Below are 12125 nucleotides of genomic sequence, written 5' to 3' on the forward strand. Positions count from 1 at the left end.
CTGTAACCTATTTAACTTTAAAAGGACTTAAAATGACTGCTTGCCATCTGGGGGAGGGGGTGGAGGGAGGGAGGGGAAAAATCGGAACAGAAGTGAGTGCAAGGGATAATGTTGTAAAAAATTACCCTGGCATGGGTTCTGTCAGTAAAAATGTTATTTAAAATAAAAAAAATAAAAATAAATCTCTTGTAAGGAGATCAGTTCACTAATAGGACATTTTAAGTAGTGAGGGAAGTGGGAATTATGTCATTTGGGGATCAATTCAAGGAACTAAGGATATTTACAGAGAAGGAAAAATTTGGGGTGTAAATCATATTTTCCCAAGTATTTGAAGAATTGTCCCAGGAAGAAAGGTTAGAATAGTTTTGCTTAGCCCATGAGGGAAGAAGCAATGAGTTGAAGTTGCAGGGGCAATTTTAAACTCCTTATAAAGGAAAACTTCCTAAGAATTAAAGCTATCCAGGTAAGGAGTAGTAACCTACAGGTGAGCTAGTGAGCTCTATGGACTGAAATTAATTGGAGGTTTGATGACCAATTACAAAGATATTATAAAGACAAATACAGATCTCTATTTTCAGTTGATCGTATATTTACTTATCTGTTTCCATATTGATTTCCCCTAGAGAACATAAGTTTCATGAGAGGAGGGACTGTTTCTCAGATTTGTTTTTGTAGCATAGCCATCTAGCACTGTTCTTTGCACTTAAATACTTAATATCTGCTTCTTTAATCATTATAATTTGTTGTCAAAACTGGTTAGAATGCTAAAAATTTTTGGTACTTCAAAATAACCCAGTTTGAAAGGGTACTGAAATCTGAAAAAGTAAAGGTCAGATAGAGATATATGAATTTTCCCTAATATACTTAGCTATTTAAAGTTAAGAGCATAGGGCAGAGGATAGAGTGCCAAGCCTAGAGTCAGGAAGACTCATCTACCTGAGTTCAATTCTACAGCCACTTTTTAGTTGTGTGACCCTGGACAAATCACTTAATCCAGTTTGCCTCAGTAACTCATCAGTAAAATGATCTGGAGAAGGAACCACTCCAGTATCTCAGCCAAGAAAACTCCATTTCTGAAACAACTGAACAATAAAATATTTCATTTCATCTCCTAGACTCCATTGGAACCCAATCATCAAGAGAGTTTTAATATGTCACTTCCAAGCCAAGTACATGGAAGTATCTGTTTTGAGGGTAGAAGCAGACAACCAGGTTTGTTCAATAAAAAGTGACCAGATAAGGATCTTGAACTAGACATGAACAAATCCTTTAGGTAGAATGCCAAGTAGCCAACCTGATGGCTAGTACAAATATTGCACTCTGCGCTAAATTCAATTCCCTGAGATGAATGATTAAATGAGAATACAATTTTGTATAAGATTCATGACTCTTTGAAGCTGGAATTCCTTTGAATAATTTCTTAGTGTTGTGAAAAGATAAATATATTTATGCCCACTTCTGGGGCTTATTGTACAAAAAGCCAGTACCAGTACCCACTCTTTAAATCACTTGAGGAGTGGGCGGCCAGACTGGACAGTCATTGCATGGTTAGTGAATGGTTCTATGACAGTTGTGTCTCTACATAGTTCTACAGGATGGGAATCCTGAAATATGTATTACGGCAGATATGTAATGCATTCCTACATGTATCCTTTATTCAAGTAAAGATCTCAATTGACCTGATACTGGTGAATGTTGCACTTTCTTCCCAAACTCTAATTCATACATGAAAGTCACATTAGCCCATCTGATAGATACACTAATTATATGATTGAGCAAATCATTTTGTTTGTTTTAACCTGGGCATACTCCTCAAAATGAGGATAATAATCTCCATAGTAATTTACAGGGTTACTTAAACTTAAGTAAGATAATAGATATAAAAGTTGCTTGTATATATAAGAACACTTTTTTATATTTATATTTATTTATATTTATAATTTACTTTATTTTTATTTTTTAAGTATATTTATAATTATAAATATTTGTAATTATTCCCCCAAGAAGGAATCTCTTAGGGCTGTAAGGTGTGCAGAAAGCTTTCCTTACAACATTCATTTAAACTAGAAAACATAAACATTATTGCGTTCATTTTATAGATAAGTCTTAGATTAGTTAACCTGTCCAGGTTTATACATCTGAAGTGGAATTCAAATACATGTCTAATTCCAAGCCCCAAATTCATTAATGACCAGATTGATTATCAGCAGTACATGATATTAATCTGTTCTTTTTTATTATTTTTTTCTGGTTATACATGTATATTAACTTTTAAATACACATTTCTATATGAATCATGTTGAAAGGGAAAAATCAGAACACAAGGGAAAAACCATGAGAGGAAAAAAAAACAGAAAAAAAGAAGTGAACACATATAATGAAACATTGATTTATAGTCAGTCTCCATGTTTCTCTTTTTGGATTCAGATGGCATTCTCTAGTCAAAATCTATTGGGATTGCCTTGGATTCCTGAACCACTGAAAAGAACCACATATCACAGTGCCATGTATCATAATTGATCATTTCATTGTTACTGTATACAATGTATTCCTAGTTCTTCTTGCTCAGCACCAATTCATGTAAATCTATCCAGGCTTTTCTAAAATCACCTTGTTCATCATTTTTTATAAAAATATTCCATTACCTTCATATACCACAACTTATTCAGCCATTCCCCAATTGATGAGCATCTACTCATTTTCCAATTCTTTGTCACCACAAAAAAGCTGCCACAAACATTTTTGTACATATGGGTAATTTCCCCTCCTTTATGATTTCCTTGGGATACAGACCCAGTAGTGGCATAGCTGAGTCAAAGAGTATGCACAGTTTGACAACCCTCTGGGCATAGTTCCAAATTTCTCTCCAAAATGATTGGATCATTTCACAATTTCACCAACAATGCATCAGTGTCCCAGTTCTCCCACATCCCCTCCAATATTTATTATCTTTTCCTGTCATCTTAGCCAATCTGAGAGGTGTGAGGTGGTACCTCAAAGTTGTTTTAATTTTCATTTCTTTAAGCAATAGGACATTTTTTCATATGACTATAGTTGGCTTTAATTTCATCATCTGAAAATTGTTTATGTCTTTAGACCAGGGGTCCTCAAACTACGGCCCTCGGGCCACATACAGCAGCTGAGGATGGTTATCCCCCTCCCCTAGGGCTATGAAGTTTCTTTATTTAAAGGCCCACAAAACAAAGTTTTTGTTTTTACTATAGTCTGGCCCTCCAACAGTCTGAGGGACAGTGAACTGGCCCCCTATTTAAAAAGTTTGAGGACCCCTGCTAGACCATTTATGAATTAGGGAATGACTTGTATATTTATAAATTTGACATGATTCTTTATATATTTTAGAAATGAGACCTTTATCAGAAATAATGGCTGTCCCAAAGAAATCTTAAAGAAGGGAAAGGGACCTATATGTGCATGAATGTTTGTGGCAGATCTCTTTGTAGTGGCCAGGAACTGGAAACTGAGTGGATGCCCATCAATTGGAGAATGGCTGAATAAATTGTGGTATATGAATATTATTGTTTGGTAAGAAATGACCAGCAGGAGGATTTCAGAAAGGCCTGGAGAGACTTACATGAACTGATGCTGAGTGAAATGAGCAGGACCAGAAGATCATTATATACTTCAACAACAATACTATATGATGATCAATTCTGATGGAAGTGGCTCTCTCCAATAATGAGATCAACCAAATCTGTTCCAATAGAACAGTAATGAACTGAACCAGTTACATCCAGCGAAAGAGCTCTGGGAAATGACTATGAATTCCCAATCCCTCTATTTTTGTCTGCCTGCATTTTTTATTTCCTTCACAGGCTAATAGTACACTATTTCAAACTCTGATTCTTTTTATACAGCAAAATAAATATTAGGACATATATGCTTTAACATACTTAACACGTGTTAGTCAACCTGCCATGGGGGGGGGAGGGGGAATGGGGAGGAGGGGAAAAATTGGAACAAAAGATTTGACAATTGTCAATGCTGTAAAATTACCCATGCATATAACTTGTAAATAAAAAGCTATAATTTAAAAAAACACACTGTCTCAGATGCATTTTGTATATATACTCTTAGTTACTCCTAATTCATTAAAGAATTTCCTTTATAAAAAAAGAAAAAAGAAAAAGAAACAATGGCTATAAATTTTTTCCCAGCTTTATACTTCCCCCTTTTTTAAAATTTTATTTTATTTTATTTAATAATAACTTTATATTGACAGAATCCATGCCAGGGTCATTTTTTTACAACATTATCCCTTGCACTCACTTCTGTTCCAATTTTTCCCCTCCCTGCTTAGATGGCAAGCAGTCCTATATATGTTAGATATGTTGCAGTATATCCTAGATACAATATATGTTTGCAGAGCCGAACAGTTCTCTTCTTGCACAGGGAGAATTGGATTCAGAAGGTAAAAATAACCCGGGAAGAAAAACAAAAATGCAAATAGTTCACATTCGTTTCCCCAGTGTTCTTTCTTTGGGTGTAGCTGCTTCTGTCCATCATTTATCAATTGAAACTCAGGTCTCTTTATCAAAGAAATCCACTTCCATCAGAATACATCCTCATACAATATCATTGTCGAAGTGTATAATGATCTCCTGGTTCTGCTCATTTCACTTAGCATCAGTTCATGTAAGTCTCTCCAAGCCTCTCTGTATTCATCCTGCTGGTCATTTCTTACAGAACAATAATATTCCATAACATTCATATACCATAATTTACCCAGCCATTCTCCAATTGATGGGCATCCATTCAATTTCCAGTTTCTAGTCACTACAAACAGGGCTGCCACAAACATTTTGGCACATGCAGGTCTTCTTTAGTATCTCTTTGGAGTATAAGCCCAGTATATACTTCCCTTTTAATCTTGTTTGTGTTGGCTTATCAATATGTCTTGTCTACATCATGGGAATTCACTTTCTTCAGTGTGAAATACTTTAAAGTATTTGAATAGTACTAAGGTTAGTGGAGAGGTAAGGGTGATTTGTAATTAATAGATAAATTATAAAGTGTAATGTAAAGAGAACTAAGGAAGGTGTGGTTTGGAGTCAGAAAGTCAAAAAGGGAACTCTTTTTTTCTGTCCCCCCCTGGACCTGTATGCCTAAAGAATAACTGGAATCACTCCAAATCTAGAAAGATATTACTGATATCCCCTTTCTTTACCTCTATTAACTGGATCTCCTTAAAGGAAAGATAGGAAAGAATAGTATTCCTATGCCTCCTCCTCTCCAACTCTGTTCATTTGCTCACTCCAGAGTCAACACTGTATTCATATAGATTCTTATTATAGTAATAATATATTTTACCTAGAATTATTCTTCAACACTTCAAAAGATCTATTTATTTTATCATTGCAGATTACAACCCCATCATGGCTTTTGGCCAAAACAACTTGATAGCCAACCTTCTGGTAATGAGCCTTTTTGAATTTTTTAGCTGGGATAATCAGATACAAAATCTACCCCCCCCTCTCCTACTATATCCAGCCTATACCAAGCTACCCCAAGCCATTTAATCGTGATATGACCAGCTAGAGTTTGAGGTTCACTGGAATAGTCATTGAGATTAAGCTCTAGAGAAAGTGGAAGCATATTGGAGAGAGAATGAAAATTGTTTTGGCTTATTTAGGGGCTAAGGTCTAAGTCTTTGGGTTTTTCTCTCAAGTTAAATAAAAGCCTATTTTATACTTACTGTATTGTTATCTTGGATATTTGCATGTGAGCTTAAGGTCCTTTTTATCTTTTCTGTAGAGCCTAGATATGATCTATATTCTGATATTCTTGGGGAGAAAAATCTAGGTGCTGCCTCCTAGCAGTTTTGTGTGAAATCCCAAATATTGAATTCAGTCCACAGCAAACATAAAATGTCAGTTCTGGGCCATGGATTATGGCAGGCACTAATATGGGCTATTAATTAATGGAATTAGTTCATATTTAATAGGACAAATTTATGAAATGGTAATTAATAAATATTAATTTTTAAAAGATTATTCATATATTTATCAGTAAAAACATTTTTAAATTTTCTTTAATGTTTTCCAAATGTTGGAGTTACCTAAGATAAGGGCTATGTGCCCTTCGACCTCTATCTTCTATTTCTATAAATGCTCTTCATCCATGGGTTTACATTAATTGATTGACTGGTAATGACTTTGTAAATCTATAGTATTTTCCCTTCTGGGAAAAAAATTAGAATTTTTGTACAAATGTCACTAAACTGTCCAGTCATAATCTTTGACTCAGTCATTTTACTATTGGGACATATGACCCAAGGACAAAAAGCAACAATTTTAAAAAAAAAGCACAACTAAACAAAGTATCCACTATTTGAAAAATAGCTAAGTATTTGTAGTATGTGAGTGTAAGATTTAGGAAAATATAGGAAGACTTATATGTACTGATGTAAAACAAACAAACAAAAAAAAGAACAATACATACAATGACTATGTTTGGGACAAAAAGACCTACCCAAATTGACTACTACAGAGATCACTCATAGAAAGCAGAATTATTTATTAGAATCTCGAGAAGTGGCATACTGGTCTGTGAGCCAAATTTCACAGCAGGATAGGGCCAGAGCCTTGAAAATGCTTATAGCTTTTATACATTTCAGACAAAGTGTTGTGATTGGTCACATAAGTCTACTGTTCCCCTAGTTGATCAGTGGAATGTAGTAGACAAGGTGATATACAGCTTCTTTGGCCGCGTTTGACAATGGAATGTAGTCCAGGCCTTATCTAAAATCACGTGACTCCGGTGAAGCCGAAACTGAGGCCTATAGGTTTGATCTACTTTAGCTAACAGTCTCTGATCAATATGTGCTATAAGTTCTTCACCTTTTCCCACATAACTACAATGATGTGGATTAAAAACAGTACAAGAAGATAGTTGAACTTAGATTAGTTGCCATGAATTATTTGTCATCACATATTGTCCAGGACCAAAACTAGTTTTGAACAATAGATCATGAAACTCCCTTCCTTCCTTTCAGTGGAGAGGTGGGAAACAACACATGTGGAATGTTCTATGTGCTGTCAGATATAATCCTTTTGTCTTTCTGTCTTGTTTAAATGCTTTGGATTTTTTTTCCTCTTTTGTTACAAGCAAAAATTAAATAGAGGAGTATGGAAAATTATCATGGAATGACCATGATGTAAAAAATCAAAAGGCATCAATAAACTATTGTGCCAGACTCTTCAATATATTTCATCTCTGTAGGAGTCAAATGAACCTTGAAAGATGCCACAAAGGAAACTTACTCTGCTGAAAATTAAAAGTAAGGTTGCTGCCCTGGATTCTGGAAAGGGATAAAACTACAAGACAGGTTGGGAGACAGGGCAAGATTCAATTATTCCTCTTTTTTGGTGGTTTTTACTCTTGGAAGAAATATTAGTATGCCTTTGCATCAGTCTTTTTATGTGTCTGGGAGCAGAAGAAGGAAATTGAAAACTATCAGAGTGACAATCAGTTTCTAATAGTTGTTTGCAGCTTTGTAGCTGCTGGATATCTACATTGCAAAGGCAGATCTTTGCAAATCATGGTATAGATCTTAGGGAGTTTCAGTGACTGATACAGAAGCTCTGAGGATTCAAGGCTAAGATATAGCAGAGACAGAACAGAACTAGACCATCAGCAACTATACAGCTGGTATACAGATGGTGAAAGCAAGCCAGGAGACTTGATTCTCAATCCCCTGTAGTTTTCCCTATTTCTCAGTTTCTTGCCAAGCTGATCTTTACAGATTTTATATATATATATATATATATATATATATATATATATGTGTGTGTGTGTGTGTGTGTGTGTATGTATGTATATATATATATATATATTTATATATCCCTCCCCCCCCCCTCCTTTTCTCCATCTTTCCCATGATCTGGATGAAAGTTTGCAAAAAACAATGGGCTTGATTAGCCCATTAAAGTTTTACTTTACATTTTAGTAAAACATATGGCCACTAAAAAGTCTCACTCTCTCCTCCAAACTCAGCGGAATCCAATGGCAATACATAAGTGTGATGACTGTGTTTAGCACCCAGGGTATTTTAAAATCAGCTGGAGTCAGGATAAGCGAAAGTACTTGATCTTTATTCTTTGTCAAGGTGAAAGGGAATGGCAATAGGAAGTGAAAGCAATCGCAACAGGAATCCAGCCAGCAGTTCTTCTGGCTCTCACACTCTACCTACCTAATCCTCTATCCAATCTCCTATACAACACATCAAACTTGCACAGAGAGTGGGTGGGGCCATTCTTTCTCCAAGCATATATTAATAGAGTATTGTCCAATTGCTAATTAGCCTTAAGCGCTCACACCTCAGTGCATCTGCTCAGCTTCAGCCCATTACACATAAGCACAGAAGTGAAGGAGTAGGTTCACAGTAGGTTTTCCAAAAAACCTGTAGAATCAAATCCAAAGTAGCAAAACAGAAACTCAACTCCTGATGGATTGAAATCTGATATGGTGGGAAGGAGAAAGAAGGGAAGGTCTAGAGCTGGAAGGCAATGACAATGAGGTCTAAGCAGGTCAAGTGGTCTAAATTCATGCAACTTCAGAAACAGTGTTCTTTCTACTGCACCATGCTACCAGGAAGGAAGGAAGCACATTTAAATATATAACAAAAGGAAGGAAGAAAGGAAAGAAGAAAGGAAGAAAGGAAGGAAGAAAGGGAGGAAGGAAGGAAGGAAGGAAGGAAGGAAGGAAGGAAGGAAGGAAGGAAGGAAGGAAGGAAGGAAGGAAGGAAGGAAGGAAGGAAGGAAGGAAAGTTAAAAGATTAGCTGCAAAGAATCTTGCAGCTTATCTTCAAGATCTATACTTGGGTTGCAACATTTTATAACCTCAGTCTGACACTTTAGCTCTGGTGATCATCCCTCTGACTCTCCCTCCCTTGAACATTACCCTTGGGCATGTAGCTGATTTCATCAGAAATTCTTCTTATAAAAGGATTTGATTACCTTTCTAATGTGCTATAGATCTAACAGTTGTTAACGTCTTTTCACTTAGTACTCCCTATGACTAATTAGCCCATCATAGATGAGCTATTCCTGATGACATGAAGCTAGTATTAGAAAATAAGAGTCAGTGGGACATTTTCTAGGAAAGACTCTTTTTAGGGGGAGGGGGGAGTAGAAACATTAGTGGTCAGAACTGCAGGAAACTTTGTCCTCTTGAAGGAGATATCTGGATTGCTTGGAAGTAGGGAGAGAAGCGCTAGGAAGATAGGAGAATTATCTAGTCTGGGAGATCTAAAATGTAGTAATACTGTGATGAGAGGAAAATTAGCTGCTCAGAAACATGCATTGGCATTTTAACTTCTGTGGTCATGTAGAATAGGGATCAATCCCTTTCTCAGAACACTCTTAGCTGTGAGTCTTGAGACTAATTTCTTGTCCTTCTGTCCTCTGCCTCATCTTCCCGTACTTGTCCAATTAAAAGTTGGTCATAAGAATTCTTTATATTTCTGTGGGGATTCACGCCTTTAAAAGTACTTTAACACTTATTACCTCATTTGATACTCACAATTCTGTGAGGTAGGGTAAGCATGTCATTGTCTACTATGAACAAGAGTACATTATTAGTGGGAAGGGGAGCAGAGATAATCAACCTGCCCTCATAAATGTTTTAATCTAGTAGAGAGATAAGAAATGAAAACATAGTTAACTACGATATGCAATAATATATAAGTGCAATCAGAGTATCCATCAGTACACATTCAGCTTACTTATTCAAGAGGGATGGACCAAATGATGTTGAAGATTCCTTCCATTTTTTTCAGTCTTTGGGTCTCTGACAAGGCATCTTCTATGAGGCAGATACAATGATGATTCAGAGCAGAATAGTGACTTCTGCCTAAGCCTATAAGAAACAATCTAGTTGGAAAGACAAGCACTATAAACATGAAATAATTAGTGGGAAAAAGATATTGATATTACATGCTTGCATTTAATAATTACAAATATTTATTGAGTGATGCATTTAGAACTGTTTGATCTGACAGACTCAAGAATAGTCTTAAACTTATATGAACTGATATTGAATGAAGTAAGCAGAACCAAAACACTATACACAGTAACAAAAAGATTATGTTATGATCAACTATGATAGACTTAGCTCTTCTCAGCAATATAATGATTCAAGATAATTCCAATTGACTTGGGATAGAAGATGCCATCTGCATCCAGAGAAAGAAATATAGAGATTGAATGCAGATAGAAGTACACTATTTTCACCCTTTTTTTTTTTTTTTTTTTTTGCTTTTTTTCTCTTGGTTTTTCCCTTTTATTCTGATTTTTTTTCACAACATGACTAATATGGAAATATGTTTATAAAACAAATCCAATTTACATGGAAGAAAAAAAAAGAAGAGTCTTTAACAATTCAATGTCATCTTGGAAAGAGGTCTCAAGAGGAACATCTCCAACACATGCTTAGGCCTGTGCTGTTTAATACTTTTTATCAATTACTTGGATTAAGGTATAGAAGGCATGTTGGTTAAATTTCCAGATGATACAAAGAAGGAAGGACTAGCTTCCTATGTTAATAATAGTGTCAGAATGCAAAATTAACAGTTTCAGGATCTAGGGCTAGTACTGGACTGATTTTAATAAGATAATATTCAACAGGGATAAATATAAAGTTTCATGCTTGGGTTCAAAAAGTCAGCTTCACAAATACAGGAGAGAGCAGACATAATGGGAAATCTGTGTCTTTAAAAAAGATGTGGCTGCTTCAGTGAACTGCAAATTCAAGAAGTCAGAAATATGGTGAAGTAGAAGAAAAAAGCTAATGCCATATGGAACTATATTTTTTTAAAGACATATATCTTCCAGGAATACATTTAGAGTATTGTGCTTGCTCTGGGCACCACAGTTTAAAAGGACATTGATAAGATCCAAAGAACAAAAAAGAAGCCTTGTGCCCATATTACATGACGATTGGTTCAAAGAATTCAGAATGTTTAATCTGGAGAAGAGAAGAATCAGGGCAGAACATTTTATCTATCTTTAAAAATATGAAGATCTGTATCATTAATTGGGGCAATGGATACAAGTTGCAAAATTGCAAAAAGGCATATTAGATATATTGATGCTAGGAAAAACTTCCTAACAATTAGAGATGTCCAAAAGTAAAAGTCTTGCTTGAGAGGTAATGGATTACTCTTCATTGGAGATCTTCAAGACAAAACTGAATGAACTTTTGGTGAGTGTGCTACAGAGGAGTTTTCTTTAAAGAATGAATTGAATGAGATTCTGTGATATTATAAATATCCTGAAGGAAAGTAGAAGGTGAGGAATAGTATAGGAAGTTTGAAGAGAAAAGAGAAAATTTAAGACAAAGCTGTGAGGAATAGGATAGAAAAAGTAGAAAGAAGTAGAATTTCCTTACTACAGTGACAGCCCAGATGAGATTTGATAATATAAATTTTGTAATGGATTTAATCACTTTAGTTGTGTGACTTCCCATAGTTCCACTCTTTGGCATGTGAGGAAAAAAAACAACAGAGGAGGCTGAATAGAAAAACAAATCCTCTCCTCCTATCAGAAAGATAATCCATTCTCACATATTCCAGTTCTGCCACCCAATACTTTGAGGGCTACTATCCACTAGCAAATGTTCTTAACAAGCAATAGTACTAAATTTTATTACTATAAGATTCCAAAAAGATATGATGTTTCTTTAGCTTCATTGAAATTTTAAAAACTCACTCATCCATGAGTGAGAATCAAGGGCAAAAATAGGAAGATCAGCAACATGGTATGGAGAATGGAGAATGAGAACATTAAAAACTAAAAGCATAATTATGATGTGAGTGTTACAAACTTGAGAAACAAGGGAGATCAATTACCCAAAGGAGTGGCTTGGGAGTTTGTTGAAGAAGTTCACAGAAGAGGAATTGGCTAGTGTGGAAAAGCCCAGCCAGGAGTTAGGAAAGCCTTAATAAGGATAGAAGTCTCTTAGCAGATTAGTCAGTCAGTCAGTCAGTGAGGTGAAGGATCATTATAAATAGCCAAGGAAGTGGCATTTATATTTGGCTTTAAAAGATGGGAAAGAATTCAACAAATAAAGAATGTGTGGGAGGAATAGAAAAGGTGAACAAAGGCATA

The sequence above is a fragment of the Antechinus flavipes genome, chromosome 2, assembly GCF_016432865.1.
Source record: "Antechinus flavipes isolate AdamAnt ecotype Samford, QLD, Australia chromosome 2, AdamAnt_v2, whole genome shotgun sequence".
In the NCBI taxonomy this organism is placed as follows: domain Eukaryota; kingdom Metazoa; phylum Chordata; class Mammalia; order Dasyuromorphia; family Dasyuridae; genus Antechinus; species Antechinus flavipes.